The sequence below is a fragment of the Protobothrops mucrosquamatus genome, unplaced genomic scaffold, assembly GCF_001527695.2.
Source record: "Protobothrops mucrosquamatus isolate PMUCROS unplaced genomic scaffold, P.Mucros_1.0 scaffold1504, whole genome shotgun sequence".
In the NCBI taxonomy this organism is placed as follows: Eukaryota; Metazoa; Chordata; class Lepidosauria; order Squamata; family Viperidae; genus Protobothrops; species Protobothrops mucrosquamatus.
Window position 1 is genome coordinate 152622 of NW_015387677.1, and position 17010 is coordinate 169631.

Genomic DNA, 17010 nt, shown 5'->3' on the forward strand with positions numbered 1-17010 from the left:
GAGGAGAACCACCGCATCACGGTGCCTCCCACTCCCAACCCACCCAACCGCCGCAGCATGATACTGTGGTCCACAGTATCAAAAGCCGCTGAGAGGTCCAAAAGAACAAGGACAGAGGAACAACCCCTGTCCCGGGCCCTCCAGAGATCATTTACCAACGTGACCAATGCCGTTTCCGTGCTGTACCCCGGCCTGAAGCGATCCCACCTAGCCCGGCTGCTTTGTTAAGCGAGGATTGTGCATTGTTAAGCAAGAACCACCTTGCAACTTCCTGCTGGGTTTCCACCAACCAAACTCTCTGGGGAATCCAGCAGGGAATTGCATGTCCCAGGCAGCTTGCAAGCATGCCAGCAAGCAGGTAAGTATCAACTGCTGGATGGAGACAATGTGTGGGTGGTCCATAGTGAGAGCATGGAAGAGGTGGCTTCTCCAGGTAGAGGAGAGCACATCAATATGCATGGGTGGCCAGAACAGTGCAAGCAGTATAGGACTGGCTGTTACCAGGTAGAGGAACACATGACGGTGTGCAGGTGGCCAGCGCAGCACAAGTGTAGCAGGGAGGTACGGGAAAGGCAGGAAGGTACATGAGTGATTAGTGCAGCATAACGGGCAACAATGCTGCCAGGTGGGAGACTATGTTTGAGGATGGTTGAGTGGCTGGTGAAGCATAGCAAGCGGGTCTGACCTAGGGTGAATTTTAAATAGGGACAATTTTAATAATTTTAATAAGACACAGCGATAAATATTTGGTTTTTAATTGGCTTTTATAGGGGAAAATGTTTTATATTGTTTTAACATGCTGTGAGCCGCCCTGAGTCCCATGGGGAGAAGGGCGGCATATAAGTTAATGAAATAAATAAATAAATAAATAAATCACAGCGGGGCCACCTGCTACTGCTGCTGGCTTGGGGGCAGGGACTGACCAGAGCAACTTGAAACTGTCCTGCCATTATTCTAATTGTCTTTGATTGTGGAAAGCCAGCAGGGAAGATCACAAATGGTGATCACTTGATCACAGGACACTGCAATAGTGTAAGTACAAGTGGGTTGCCAAGCACCCAGATCATCACATGATCATGGAGGTGCTGAGACAGCCAGAACTTTGAGGACTAGTCATATGTATCACTTGTTCAGCACTGTCTTAACTCTGAAAGGTCATTGGATGAATGCTCATTAACTAGGATTACCTGTACTGACAATAAATCAGAATTTGGTACAATTCAATAACATACCGTACATTCTATTACTTTTAAGAACGCCTCTTTCTGATACATTGTCTATAACAGCTGAGTAAAACTTTCTTTTTAAAAAAAATATTTATTGATAAAGAATAACAACTAGAACATAATATATGATGAAATACAACCAAAAATGTAGCATTGCTAATTAAAAAAGAATATCAAAATAGTAATTAATTAATATTTGAAGAAACTAGAGAAATACCCATAAGGTATTAATGTAAAACTAGCTCAATCCTTTAACAGATTAATAAATGTAGCCATATAGGCCATCAATTATCTTCCCAATTTTAATACATTTCATAATAATATTTATATATATTTAAATTTTTAATATTCTGTTATTTAGAAACTAATGACTATAAATATGTGGATATTCTATTAATATTAATTACAGTTTCAGATATTGTTACATTTTTATTTAACCGTTTCTTCAAAATTAAGTATATCATTAGGAAAAGTGAGAAAGTAAAGGAAGAACATACATCAAAGCATTTGTTTTATAATAAAAGTTTCAATTTTGGGCTAAGTTGCTTGACATTAAAGTCTCCATTGTGCTATTACTTAATGTGCATATTTATGTTCCGCATGTATATACTGTATGTATGAATATGGATACATGTATTTTCATACAGGTTGATAAAAGAAAATAAGCTAACCAAACAACATGTTTAGCAAATTTGAAATACTAAAAAGAAAAAGACAGTAAACAGTAAAACTTTCTTAAATAAACTATTGCTTGAAAATGGATCTTGGGCCACTCTGTCTTCATGCCAGAGTTAGAAAGACAAAAAGAAAGGAAGAGTGAATAGAATATAAAGTTATTGCTACAGAGATGTAGATTCTATGATCACCAGTAGCATAAAAATGTTATGTCTCCAGACCAGTATTTCTCAACCTTGGAAACTTTAAAATGTGTGCATTTCAACTTCCAGAATTCCCTAGTCAGCATGGAGAAATCCTCACATTTTAAAATTGTCAAAGTTGAGAAAGATTGCCTCAAACATTAAAACTGCAACATCTAAACATCTAATTGCAAAACTTTGAGTTGAAATTATATGGAGATAGATAGATAGATAGATAGATAGATAGATAGATAGATAGATAGATAGATAGATAGATAGATAGATAGATAGATAGATAGATAGATAGATAGATAGATAGATAAACAAAAACAAGAGTGTGTTTAAAAAATACTCTTATAACACAGGAACAGTTATTGCATTACTTTATAGAAAAACTACTATAAAATCAAGATTATGCCCTCTGAAAACTTCAAAATATACTGATGTTAATAGCAAATAGCATACAGCATTTACTGATCTAAAGATGAACAGTTGATAATTTCATAGCATTCTAATATCAAGTCTAGAAATCGTACATTTTAGCAATTTCCCTCTACATATTAAGGAAGCAGGACCGAATTTTTAAGATAAAAGTCAAACTATGATATGCAATCCCTGAGTCCATGTCTTTACTAAAAAATTCAGTGAAAAATAAACTAGTGTATTTAGAGCCCTGTTGTATAAAGGTTAGCTTCCCTATTCTGTTCAAAAGATGAGGAAGTTTCATGTGCATGTACACACACACAAATACACACAGAAGCCATTTCTACCTATTATATATAACTTCAGCACTTTTTATATTGTGCACTAACATTCTTACAGTCATGAGCAAATGGGAAGGACAATGAAAATAAATACTTTTTGCAGCAACACAGAACAATTCAGTTCTTTTAAAATGGAAACATTAGAAATAACATGTAGGTAAAAACATTTTCCATAAGCAATGCCAGCCAAGTATCAGAGACAAATGGAACTTAACCTGTAGGACAAAGAAATGTGAACTGAACTACAAGTGATGGGTATTAAATGCACTTTTGAAAGTTTAGAAAAACTTTCTGAAAGTACTTTGAGAACCTTGCCTTCTGTGTAATAAGAATATTTCTTCTTCATCACTCATATATAATGGAAAGCAGTTAGAGACTGTGTGTTCTGAGAATTCCCGAAGTAACACAGCAAGGTTTTTTTTAACAGGAACATGATATTATAAATATCTCCTTGATTACTCTAACATGAACAATTAACATAAGGATTCTCAAACTGCGGTGTCTCACTGTTCCAAGTACCTTTGAGTTGGTGGCTTTGAATTGCACTACGTAGAGAATCCAGGCACCCGTTTTTCTTTATGATTGTTGCAGTGTGCCAGGGTTATTTGATTACCTTTTTGTGACCTTCTGACAAGCAAAGTCAGTGGGGAAGCCAGATTCAACTGCCAACTATTTCACTAACATAACAGCAGCAGTGATTCACTTAACAACAGTGGCAAGAAAGGTCACAAAATGGGTCAAAACTTATTTAACAACTGTCTAGTTTAGCAACAGAAATTTTAGGCTCAATTGTGGTCATAGGTCGAGGACTACCTGTATACAGTACCCCTAAGTTAATCTAGAAGAAACCTCTAAAAGTTAATAAATATTTTGTGTTGGTTGGCCTAACTCTTAAGAAAGATACTATCCTATCAATATCTATATTTTTATTCTATCAACTAGCTGAAGAGCAAATATTTAATAACTAGAACAATTCACATAAAATGTTTTGTAGCCCTTTTCATTGCAGAATTATTCCATTTTATGTTTAAAACCAACTATCTATCAAAGATGATAGATGCTGCCCAGAGTCATTAAAACCTGGACAACAAACAAAATTATTGTTGTTGTTGGTCACACTGTCAGCCAGATATTTAGACTGGATTTGGCATTTTATCCATCTATTGAGACCTTTCCAAGGACCTGAGATAGATAGATGTTGTTCCTTGATAGTATTAAAGGTATCTTGCAGGATGTAACCTGTTCCAAGTAAAGCTGACTTTTGAAATTGACTGATTTTGTCAATGTATTATCTTGATGAAGAGTCCTTGCTATCTATACACTGTAAAGTTTAGCTTATTCTGCTGTAGGCTATTTTCAATTAGTTCTACATATCACGCACATGTACACATATAAAAATAATTATGATATGTATTAATAGCTATAAGATACTAAGATATAGTGAATGTACAGATTTGTAATTTGAGCATTTTATATTACCCCCCCAAATCAAAAGCTACATTTAAATTAGAATTTTTATTTGGATCCAGAAGTTCCCATTTTGCTACCCCATTTTGCCATTTTGTGTTATGCAAAATCTGAAAACCAGGGAATGCTGGTCCACTTGCTAAGATAATAAGGATACATTTTCTCCTCTTTAAAAAAAAAGCTTCACTTAAGGGCAGCATTTTTGAGAGGTGTGAAAATGTTCATGAAATTCAACTCCATCACTTCAGCTCAATTATAATTACAATCTTAATTATATTTTTTATTGTTACAAATATATTCATTTAGTCTTTGACTACATTTTTGACACAAATGAAGTATAGTAATTTGCTTATGATGTCTTTATATTTTTATTTTTGTTTAAAGTTATCACACATTACTAATCAACCCCAACATTTTGTTGTCATATATTATTCGTACTAGAGACTACTCAGAAAACATATTACAATTTCAATATTGCATATAGTCTTATATTTAAAATATACAAATATACCTTCCAATAGCTTTCAGGAACTAATTAAATTAAAGCTTGTATCTAATATCTGGCAATGTTTCTATTTAAACAAAAGCATGTTTGGTATTATGTACATTGAAAGAAATCTGGATATATGCCTTCCGGCATCTCAAATGTGTTGACAGTGGATTTTACAATGTAAGGGTGACTAAGAAAGCATAGAGTCTACCAATTCCAAACTTGAAATAAATCTTGCTACTACCACATTTCCGAATAAGCCTATTTTTGAAGGGTTATTTCTTAATTCTAGCAAAAAATATTGATAAAACATCATATCCAAGAAGCAACTTTCACAAGCAACATGCCTGTATTAAAATCATGTGTTTGGAGAAATTTGTTTTGTTAGAATTCCAATTTATTATACTATACCTATTTTTGTAATAGCAAATCAGTTTGCCCTGTCAATTAAATTTCCCTATTTTCAAACAATACAATAGTATTCAAAATGAGAATTATTTTACCCATCATAAACCTCAAGACAACTTCAGAACTCTTTAATATGTAAGTATATGTCTAACAAATTGTTTAAAATGAAAAGAGGTACTTTTCATTCATGAACTCCCATTATGGAACAGCATACTGTTTGGTCCACCTGCTACCTTCTATAAAAGAATCTTATTTTCTGGTGTCTTGTGAAGATTTCTCCATTCAGCCAGATCTTTTAAATACAGATTGGTCTCTCAAGTGTGAAAGCTGCATATTTAACTTTAGGATGCTACTTGTTTTACTTTGTTGTTATATTTTAATGATGCTTTTCAATTTATGATTCAATATATTGTCTTGTATTTAAATTGTTTTTATGTTTGTTCATTTCATGCTGTCAAAAGAATGTTATGTTATGAGGTACCAGACTGTGGTTGCAAATAAGTAAATCAAAGCACATATTTTTATTATTTGGACATTTATAATAATATATTACTGATGAATTCAATATATTATTTTGTATTTAAATTGTTTTTATGTTTGTTCATTTTATGCTGCCAAAGAAATGTTATATTATGAAGTAAAGATGAAGGTTGCAAATAGGTAAATCAAAGCAAAATATTTTATTATTTGGAGCTTTATAATAATACTGACGATATAGTGAAATTTTAATATAAAAACATTTTACAGGAATTATTGTGGCAAAGATATAAACTAAGATTCATTTGAAATAAGTGTCAGTCCCAACATTAATAGCCAATAAACCAGTCCATTGGCCTAGATTCAGTGCTCTGTCATAATCTATCTATGCCAGTGATGTTGAACCTTTGCCACACATGTCAAAGGTAGCACACCTGCTTTCACCGACACCAATCCTGTGGAGTGCTGGGCCATGGAATAATTCCATCATTCCACAAGGTTTATGCCCCTTGGAGAACAGCACGAGGCAGCCTTTTTGAGTGGCAGTGATGGCACTAGGGCTGACGTTAAGGCCCGGGCCTCTACTTCAGGCTCAACCTCTGTGCTGTCACCAAATGCCACTGTTTAAGGTGGCCTAGATGGTAGAATAGGAGACAGAGAATTGTTTCTCTTTTGTTCAGTGGGAGTGACACATCAGCAGAGTCAAGTTAGCCATTTTCCCAAATTTTTGACACATCAAGCCCCAAATGTTTGCCATCAATGATCTGTGCTGACTCACAACTTGTTGATCTGCCTGGAGTTTGCTGCAACAGTATTCCATTTTATATTTGTAGGCAGCATCATGGTTATTTGTAATGTATTGCCAAGCAAGCCTGTACTTGAAGAGGAAAGGAAAAAAGTAAGGGTGAATGTATATACCAGTGTTTCTGAATCTTGGCAACTTTAAAATGGGTGGATTTCAATCGCCACAAAATTCCAGCCAGCAATTCTAGAATCCACGTCTTAAAATTGCCAAAGTTGAGAAATAGTAGCATAGACAGAAGCCTCCCATCTCAGCCTGTGTGGGCAAACAATATGCAACTCTTCTAGGATCATTTTAAAGTCATCTCTAATCCTTTCCAGCCATCTTCTCCTACTAGTTCAATTTTGCCAAGCATTTTTTCCTTAATCTATTGTCCATTCACATTACAAGCTCAACATACGTATATTTTTTGCTTGCTAATTTTTGCCTAAAGAGCCAGACTGTTATAGTGGATAAAAAATTAGGCTATAAACTAGAAGACTGTAACTTCTAGTACTGCCTTGGTAGTACTAAGCTACTGGAGACTTTGGTCCAGTCCCTCTCCCCAACCTTAGGAAAGAGGCAATAGCAATAGCAAAACCTTTTCTGAAATCTTGCCAACAAAAACTGCAGGGACTAGTCCAGGCAGTTCTCAGCATTCAAAACTAACTCAAAGGCACCGAACAAACAAAAGCCTAAGGGACCATTCTTTCTGAACTAACTGAATAAGATATATCCATGAATGGTTTCTGAGCAATATACAAAAGTGATTTGCCATTGCTTGTTCCAATTTTGATTTTGATTTTTCTTTTCCTAAGCAGGTTGTCTCTCTCACATCTGAACACCCAACCTGCCTGATTGTCCATGGTGGTTATTTTTAATTTCACCACGATAATTCTTTTGATCTTATCACCAAGTTTCTGTTCCAATCAGCAAGGGCAAGGCTATCAGGGTTACCTCCACCAATCAAGATGGTAATGGGGGAAAAAAAGGTAGGAAGATTAACAAAATTCTATCTTCAGCCAGAAAAATGTTTTTTCCATTTCTAAGTTGAGAAAATAATACCTGAACCATCTTAGGATGCCTTGTGCATTGTTTCTCCATGCCATGTTTATATATCTATATTCTAATAATATTTATTAGTGCAAATGATAAACCACTGTTGGGGGAGGGGGGATTCTGCAATGGGAAAAATATAGTAATAGGATTCTCTTAGAATTTCTTCACTGAGTTTTCATAGTTCTTTGTTGTATTATATTTTTAACTTATTATTTTCCACATTTCAATATGCTTCCCATTTTTAAGGGAATGACTCCTAGGTCAAATATTCCTGTATTTTTTTCCAATATACCATGTTTCCTTTATAATATATTTTGTCGCTCCTGTGGAAATGTAATTGTTCTAAGTTTTATGCATTATTATATATTTTAAAGCAATCAAAATTCAGTATGCCAATTTCAATTAAAACTTGTAATTATTTAAAAGCATATTAACACAAATAGTTTGCTGTTTTCATCTTAAGTACCTGTGAGTACTTTCATCCCCTAATCTTCCGGTAATGGGAAATTTTGTGAAACAAGGGAATTACCATAGGGGTAAGCAGTTTCTTTCTGCAAAGACACGGACAGTCCATACTTCCGAGGTTGGGAAAAATCTTTCTATAATGTTAGGAAAGCTATGTTTAGAAGCACATCCATATGTGCCACATATACCATAGCACAATACAGAATGCCTAAGACTTTTAGCAATTTTAGCAATTAGCAATTAAAAAGCACAAGATCAGTAAACTAGGTATTTTTTAACATATGATACTGCAAGATCCCAAATCAGGGAACTGACACATTTAACTTGTGATGGTAAATGTCTCATATATCACTTGAGGAAATAAAATTCCTTATATACAGTATTATCAAACCTAGCTGCACAGAAAATCAGTCTTGCTCCAGTTAAGCCTTTCTGAAATCTGTTGCTAGCCAGATGAGTGAGTCTTTGACTATGATGACTGAGAAATATAGTCCCACACATCTAGAGAGCAATAGCTGGCATAAGGGCACTCTGGTTTTGTAGAGCAACTAGAAGCCAGAATGTAACTCTCAAAAGCCTGGATATGCACCATATGCAAAAATGTACTTTCTCATGCTGCTGCACTGATATTTCATGCTATTATCTTCATTTCACACATGGTAATTCCAGTCAAGGAGAGTTAATAAGGACTGTGAATGAGGCAGTTTGCAATGGAATCCAAGACATATAGCTGTTAATACTTGCAGCTAGACTAAAATTTATTTCTGCACTGTACATATGCTCTCATATTTGATTTTGTGAGAAACAAACACATACACACTATAGTTACCTATTGCCGAGTGAAAAAGTCTTCTTAGATATTATGAATCAATAAATGAAATAGCCTAGCATACTTGTCCTTTTCACATCTAACATTATATGCTGCTCAGTTAATTCTGTCAATGACTTATTTTCCATGTCATACAAGCCTGAAGCACATAAGTGCCTGTGGGATACAGGCGAAATATCATGATTCCATATCACAAAAAACTGACTCAATTATTTGCATCATAAAATAGTTATAGAAGGATAGAATTTGCACTATGCTGTCATCATATACTTGCCATTATTTCCCATTACTGAAAGATTAGGAGATGAAAGTACTCACAGGTATTTAAAATGAAAACAGCAAACTATTCACAAATAAAAATATATATTATAAAACCTATAAGCTGGGAACAAACTTACCCATCTGTGAGAATGGAAAAGATCTCTTGTAAAAGATCTCTTCTAAAATGTTTTCTTCTTTCAGTATTACTGCCACTGTTGCAGAACTAAGCACTATCTTAAATTAAGCCCTGCTAATTCAATTACTAATCAAGCTTAAAAAACTATCTGCCTGACAATTATGCTTGGAAACTAAATAGTACCACCATGTATTAGACTGCAGCTCTCATCAAATCCAGCTAGCGTGCTCAATGGGAACATTGGTTATGGGTAATGTTGGTTGTAACCAGTTTGATCATGCTGACTTAGAATAATGGGGCTGGTAGCCCATTTGGAGGTCACCACTCCACCAAAAAAACCCATTATGAACAGATTATATAACTATGAATATATAACTATACTGATTAAAAATGACAAAGAAAGACTAGGATCATGGACATCTATACCTCTACTTTCTTACTCATATAAATGTGGGAACCATAATCCTATTTACATACATACATACTTATATACAAAACACCAACGTGAAAAAACTGGTTTAGACTCTTCCAATATCTCCAGAAGAAATTGTTTGTACAAACTAATCTTATCTACTCTTTTTGACCTGATTATTAAAATTCCTCATTCTCTTTCCAATAGAATCATAGCTTGTAATGTTGGTTTTAATGAAAAGCATTCAACCATTTTCAGAGATTTACAATTATATTCAAAAGCTCATAATACAGTTCCTAATGAATGTTATTAGTGCATAAGCTCAGATATTTTTTCCCCATTTGTTCTCAAACTGTTAATAGTAGCTCTTCATTGCCCTCAACTCCCCATCAAACTAGTTAATTTGGCTGTGCAAAAGGGAAAAAGGCATACAAGAGACAGTATGCATTTCCATACTAATGAATGATACTCCTGAATCAGCATAGCACTGTCCAGCTAAATCATGTAGAGTGAGATAAGTAAACCTGGCTAACTGCTGGGTGGTCATCTCAATTTAGGGTTGCAAATTGTAATGGAAACTGAGAAATATAGAGAAACTGACACATAGCCAAGAAAATTGAAGTCTGACACTGTTTATCACAATCAACCTCAAGCGAAGAAAAAGTAGGGCTGAAATGACTATGTACATATGCTACAACTTCTTCCCCAGATAAAATAATAAAAAAAATTGGTTATTTCAGAGTACTATTAATATGGAACATGCAGATATAGCTTTGGATTTTCTTCAAATAAAATAGCAGAGGTCTGCTTTCCTTTCCTGTTTTAAATCTGGGAAATGACTGTATGATAGAAAATAAGGAAAAAGGGGAAGGAAAAGATAAAGAGAAAAATGGCTGCAGAGGGAGCTGCTAGCAGTGAAAGGGGCATATCAACACTTCTTAATAATCCTAGATTACCTGCTTTTACTTCCACAATAATGAATGATGAAATGTTAAAAAATTTATACATCATTAGGTTGTGGTGGGATTGTGTTGCTCTGAAAGGGGACAGACTATTTTTATACCAGTACATTTAGTAACAATTTAAGGCTATAGTCATATGCTCAGTATTAGTGAGAGCCAGTTTGTTTAATGGTTGACATAGAAACCAGGAGACTGTGAATTCTAGTCCTGCTTTAGGCATAAAAGCCAGCTGGTTGGGCCAGTCACTTCCTCTCAGCCCAAGCTACCTCGCAAAATTGCAGTTTTGGGGAAAATGCAGTAAAACGAAAGTAGAGATAAATTTCCTCTATTTCCTGCTTTGATTTGTTCACAAAAACTGAACAATTTTAAAAATGTGTATCATTAACCATACTTGTTTCTTATTTAATGCGTGTAGTAAGGTTAAAAAAGACATAGCTAAAAAGTGAAATTCTTTATATTCTTTCTGAACTTTGCAGAGGTTACAGGTTTGGGGAATTTTTACCTGTGAAGAAAGCACCAAGTTAAAATTAGTATGCTGAGATACAGACATGAATGTATTTCCATTTCAGCACTTAATTTAGCTCAGGAGTTCATATTTTCAAGCTTTTATTGCATCATATCTTATTATCATTAGACTGCCACTTATTTTATTTAAATTTCTATTTTATTAATTGTCTTTGTTTTAGGAATTCCTTAGTTCATGTTAAACTGTAAACTTTTTTTTGATCACTAACCATGTTAACATTATTCTATTATACTGATGTCCAAATTTTTAAAATAAATTTAGAAATCTATGACTAAAACTTTGAAATAGTAGAGAAAAATAAAGATTTAGCATACTATTTTGAGTGGGGGTTTTTTTAGTTTAAATTATGCAGCCAAATAAAAATCAGTAAGAAAGTTGAAACTTTAAAATAGGTTAAATATTGCTAGTGGAAATGTAATTGTCATATAGATATAAATAACACCAAATCCTTAAATTCTAGTACGTAGGTTCCAATTCTACTAGTTTACTAATTAATAATTTAGGTCTAGATATCAACTTGTAAAGACTGAACTTATATTCTAGAATTTCAGGTATGTTATATATAGCAATTGGGTTTTCACTAACACATTGTTTAATTGGTATCCAGAGATCAACTAACTGCAATTATTCAGAAGAGTAGTTCTCATATTTTCTGACAAAACTTGATAAAAAGTAGGAACAGTATGGTAATTTATTTGTGTTGATCGTATATAAATCAAGTGCATGAGATTTCCATATGTTTATGCTACAGGAATCTTGCCCAATGTAATAAGCATGATTATATTTAAACCATATTTAATTAAACTAATATTACTCCTTTTATACAGTTTATAGGACAGATGTAACAGCATTAACAACTATCATTCTTCTAGATAGGAATTTTACATTTTGTTTCATTTAAAAGAAAAAAATATACAAGTAGAGTAAAACATGCCTAAAAATTATTTTGCTTCCCAAAAAATGAAAGCAGAATTTAAAAGTTAAATTTTGCATAGTTGTTTGAGTATCTCCAGAATACACTGAAATGAATCCTAAAATTTGATGCTTTCTGAATTATATTTTCATATTTCCTATGGCAACAGCAAATACATTTATTTAATACATTACATTACAGGAACGCAGTGGCACAGAGACTTAATGACACTGGAAATGCCAGCCAATAATGATTTGCAATCTTGCAATTTGAGCCTCGCTCTGTGAGACAAAATAAGCTCCTATTGCTTGATCCCTAGCTCCTGCCCACCTAGCAATTCGAAAGAATGCAATATTGTGAGTAGATAAATGGGTACCACTTTGCTGGGAAAAAAGCTAGCTGCATTCGTGTGTGCAGAAAGAAGCCAATCCAGGACCTACTGAACGCAAGGCATTGCGGCACAAGGCAAAGTGATACTGGCAGAGGAGCCTGGAAGAGCCAGAAACCCAAGCACCGCTAATTAATTGATGTAAAGCAAGTTTGCCTCCAAGAGTGCACTAAGGATAGACGCACAAGTACCAAACAGAATGAACTAGCCGTGTCTAGCATGTGTAGATTTCCCTGACATTGTATGCCATACACTAAAAAATAATAATAATGCATTACATATCTGTTAACTTGTATTCTCTGCAGACCCTGACTTCTGATTTTCTGTCCTTTTTCCTTTGGCACTATCTGGTTTACCTATTCTCATTACCTGCTGAAGAGGCAATCACCAAGCCAATGATCATCTGAAGTAAAGAAAATTATAAAGTACTTTAAGCAATTTGACATTTTTTACCAGTTTTTTTATACTTAGATATAAAATAAAATATAAAAACAGCATTCCTAAAGAAAAAAATTGCAATATTTACAAAATTGCAAAAACTTTGTCTTTAGCTGGAAAAGAATAATCCAAGTGCAGATAGCCCTCATTCAGGAACCATTCATTCAGTGACCATCTGAAGATACAACAGCACTGAACAAGGGGGCATACAATCTTTCCTCATAGTATGGGCATTGCAACAGCCCCACAGTCACATCATCACAAGCCAGGCACTTGGAAACCAGCTCACAATTACAGTGGCTGCTGCGTTCTGTGGCCATATGAGTGCCAGTTGCAACTTTCACTGCTGGCTTCCAACAAATCAATGGAGAAGCCAGGAAGAGGGATTCACCCAATAATGGCAATTGTAATCTTACGTCAGATTTCATATGTATCGCAGATGAAAAAGAATACTGATTCCACACACTGATAAATTTTTATGTCTTGAAGCACCACAATGACATTTCCATCACAGTACAGGTAGTCCCCGAGGTACGAACCTAATGGAGCCTGCCCATTAGGCCCGTAAGTCAAAAAATTTGTCAAATGAATCAGACTCAATTTTACAAATTTTTAAAATCAAATTCATTAATTGAATCAAATGGGTTGTTAAATGAAGATCTGACTTACTATTTCCTCTGATTTGTTAATTGATCGCTGCCACGTTAATTGAACTAAGAGGCTTTCTCACCGGCTGCCCATCAGCTGTTTCCAGTGCAGTTGGCTCAGGAACTAAATTGCCTCCAAGCAGGGCTTGCAGCCATTGCAGATGCTTTTTTAAAAAAACAACTGCTGTTAGTTAGCTCAAGCATCTTCAGCTGCCCAGAGCAAGTGCTTTAAAAAAAAAAACACTTGCACCTAATTAGCTTAAAAGTCTCCAGCTTGGTACCCAGAGGGAGATGAGGCAGGGATTTGCAGAACTCTCGGCTTGCAACAGTAACAGAGATGGAAGGGACCTTGAGGACATCTAGTCTAACCTGCTGTTCTCACAACAAGAGTATTTCTGATAAATGCTTATCCAGTCTCTTCTTAAAAGCTTCCAGTGATGGGGCACCCACAACTTCTGAAGGCAATTTAAATTTAAAACCTACAAACTACAGTAATATACACTAATCTTCAAAATAAAAGCAAAGAAACATGTTATAGAATGCTTTGCGTAGATCCTGGCTAGCATTTCTACAAGGAGTTTCAAGGAAAATGCAAACAAACTTTATCTTTGCAAAGTACTGTACTTACAAACACAATAGTCTGCAAAGCAAAGTACTTAAAAAGCAGAGCATTTCCCACTACAGAGTAACAAAAAAAAATTAAACTACTTACAGGAGCAGTTCTCAAGCCCAGGCAGAAGCAGATTCCCCACGCAGCACCAAAAAAAAAAAAAAAAACCAAGCCCGCGCAGGCTCGGCTCGTGTTTGGTCATGTGACCAGGAAAAAAAAACCCTTCTGGCTTCAGGAAATTGCATTTGTAACCCAAACGGCCCAGGCAAGTCACAGAGTTAAACATGGCTGCAGCTGCAACAGTAACTGAATCCAAGTTACATGGTTACAGAGGCCTCTTTTTGCTTGCAATTTTGAATTTCTAATGTAAGTACCCTTTCTGAATAAATTCGTTTTTGTGAAAACTCGCTAAATGAACATTCGTACCTGAGGGATTACCTGTAAAACTCCCCCAAATGAAGATATTCTTAGTTTGGAAGACAGCAAATTAAAAATTTAAATTACCTTTATAATATTTAATTTACAGATATGTAAGTATAGTTGAAAATCAGATAAGTAAGCAGAGCCCAATTAATTACTAGCAGAGGTTTTACTACATTGGTTGCCCAGTCAATGATCATACATATCAAGATAATGCTTTCCCTTTTGTTAACCTATCTCTTTATTTTATACGTCTACCTAAAACTATATATGAATTATGTAGTTAATAGTCGAGCCTTGCATCATCATTATTATTAAGCTTGCTTCATCTCTATCCAATCACAAATTTATCTCCATATTTGGAAAAACAACAATTTTTAAAAAGGTCAAAATTCAGAAATTTGCCTTGGGATCCTAGCAATTTTCTGTGCATTGCATAGAAATTAAATAGTGGGACAACGCCTGATCAATTTTAGTGATATTAGTTGAAAACTGAGCAAACTATCTTTATAGAAATCAATTTAGAAGGAGTAATTTCTTATGAACAGGAAAGCAATATAGGAAAATGACAGTGAAAGACCTATTGGGTCTTTCTTTTATTTAAAAAGTTAACATAAATAAAAGTACCTAATACCAGTTGAACACCGAATTTCTCTACACTGTATTCAAGATTTAGCACTAGATCTATTATATAGCTAACTATCCAAGTTTGAAACAATAAAATAATTAGTGAAAATAGCATCTCTGTCTTTACTCTTTAAAAAAATATTGTCTCTTACATGGAACAAAATGAAATTCAAGAACTGACAAAGAAATGCTCAAGAGAGGAGGGAGAATCCGCTGGTGGAACATAAAGTGTCTTTTATTAGGTAAATGGCCAAACCTGATCAACAACAATTGCATCTTTGGTTGCAAAGATTGATCTCTCTTGCTATCACACTCATGAAAACTACATTGAATAGACTGAGAAGGGGCGTTGGTCTTACCTGAACGCCTTTTCTCAGCATGACGATGGAGAATCCACCAATGGGTTTTCCTCATCTTCTGCCTGTAGACTAGTCGCCAATTTTTGCTCCGCCTCTCCTCTTGAGACCTCCCCTTCCCAGTCTCGACGAGGCGAAGCGTTTGGCTACGTTTCCTTGTATTGGCTCAATCCTCTCCCCTCACAGGACCTGACTGGCCTCAAGGGTGGAGTGGATTCTCCATTGTCATGCTGAGAAAAGGCATTCAGGTAAGACCAACGCCCCTTCTCCAGCATGATGAGTGGGGAATCCACCAATGGGACATACCAAAGCCTCACTGTCCCTGTGGGTGGGGAGCAGTCTGGGCCTGTGTCCCAATCTCTGATAGCACACATTGGAGTACCCTCCTGCCAAAGGAGGCCTCCGCAGATGCGAACCTATCTAATTTGTAGTGTCTTATCAAAGGGGAAGGCGACGTCCACGTCGCTGCTCTACATATTTCTTCGATCGGCGCCTGAGTTGTCTATGCTGCTGAGGTAGCAGCGCTGCGTGTGGAGTGTGCAGTGATTTGTTTGGGGACCGCCAAGGACTGCCCCCTGTATGCCTCTGCTATGCACCTTCTAATCCATCTACCAATAGTGGATGCGGAGACCCTTTGATCTCTTGTGTGAGAGTGGAAGGAGACAAACAGGGCTTCCGATCTGCGGAAGGGTGTTGTTCGCTTGATGTATTGTTTTAAAGCTCTGTGAACATCTAGGTGTGCCACTTGCATTCCAATTCATGGGAAGGCTCGGGGCAAAGGTTTGGTAGCACCACCTCCTGTGATCTGTGAAATAGGGAATTGACCTTTGGAACGAAGGAGGGGTCCAAACATAATACCACCCTGTCCGTGTGGAAGGTACAAAGGTCCTCCCTAACTGACAGGGCTGCTAACTCTGAGGTGCGCCTTGCTGAGGTAACAGCGACTAGGAAGGCGACCTTAAGGGTCAGGTATTGTAAGTCGCAAGTCCGAACAGGTTCAAATGGAGGTAGGGTGATGGCCTGTAGGACCTTAGGCAGATCCCAGGAGGGGTATCTGTGGACTACGGGTGGCCTGCTATTTGTTGTGCCCTTAACGAAGGATCGTACCACTGGGTGTCTGGCTAGTGGTTCGGAGTTACCATAGGTGAGGATGGTAGATAGGGCGGCCACCTGTCTACGAATTGTGTTGGGCGCTAACCCCCTATCCAGACCCTCCGCTAAGTAGTCTAGGATATCTGGAATAGAGATACTGCAAGGGTCTAGCTGTTGTCTGTTGCACCAGCTGCAGTAATTTTTCCAAGTGGAATCATAGATCCTGTTAGGCCTTCTAAAAGCCTGGAGTGTCCTAATGACTCTTTGTCAGAAGTTGTCTCTTTCTAGGAGACTCCGCTCAAGCGCCAGGCGGCCAATTGGAGCCACTGTGGCTCTGGATGTAGTAAGGACCCCTGATTGAGGGAGATTTGGTCACGTGGAATCCTCCACGGTGGAGAT

At 36.2% G+C, this 17010-nt stretch overlaps 1 protein-coding gene across 1 annotated transcript in view; it reads right to left on the minus strand.

Moving 5' to 3' along the window:
- The window catches only part of TSHZ1 (teashirt zinc finger homeobox 1), a 51276-nt gene that overhangs the window by 31917 nt on the left and 2349 nt on the right, over positions 1–17010 (minus strand). The window lies entirely within an intron of this gene.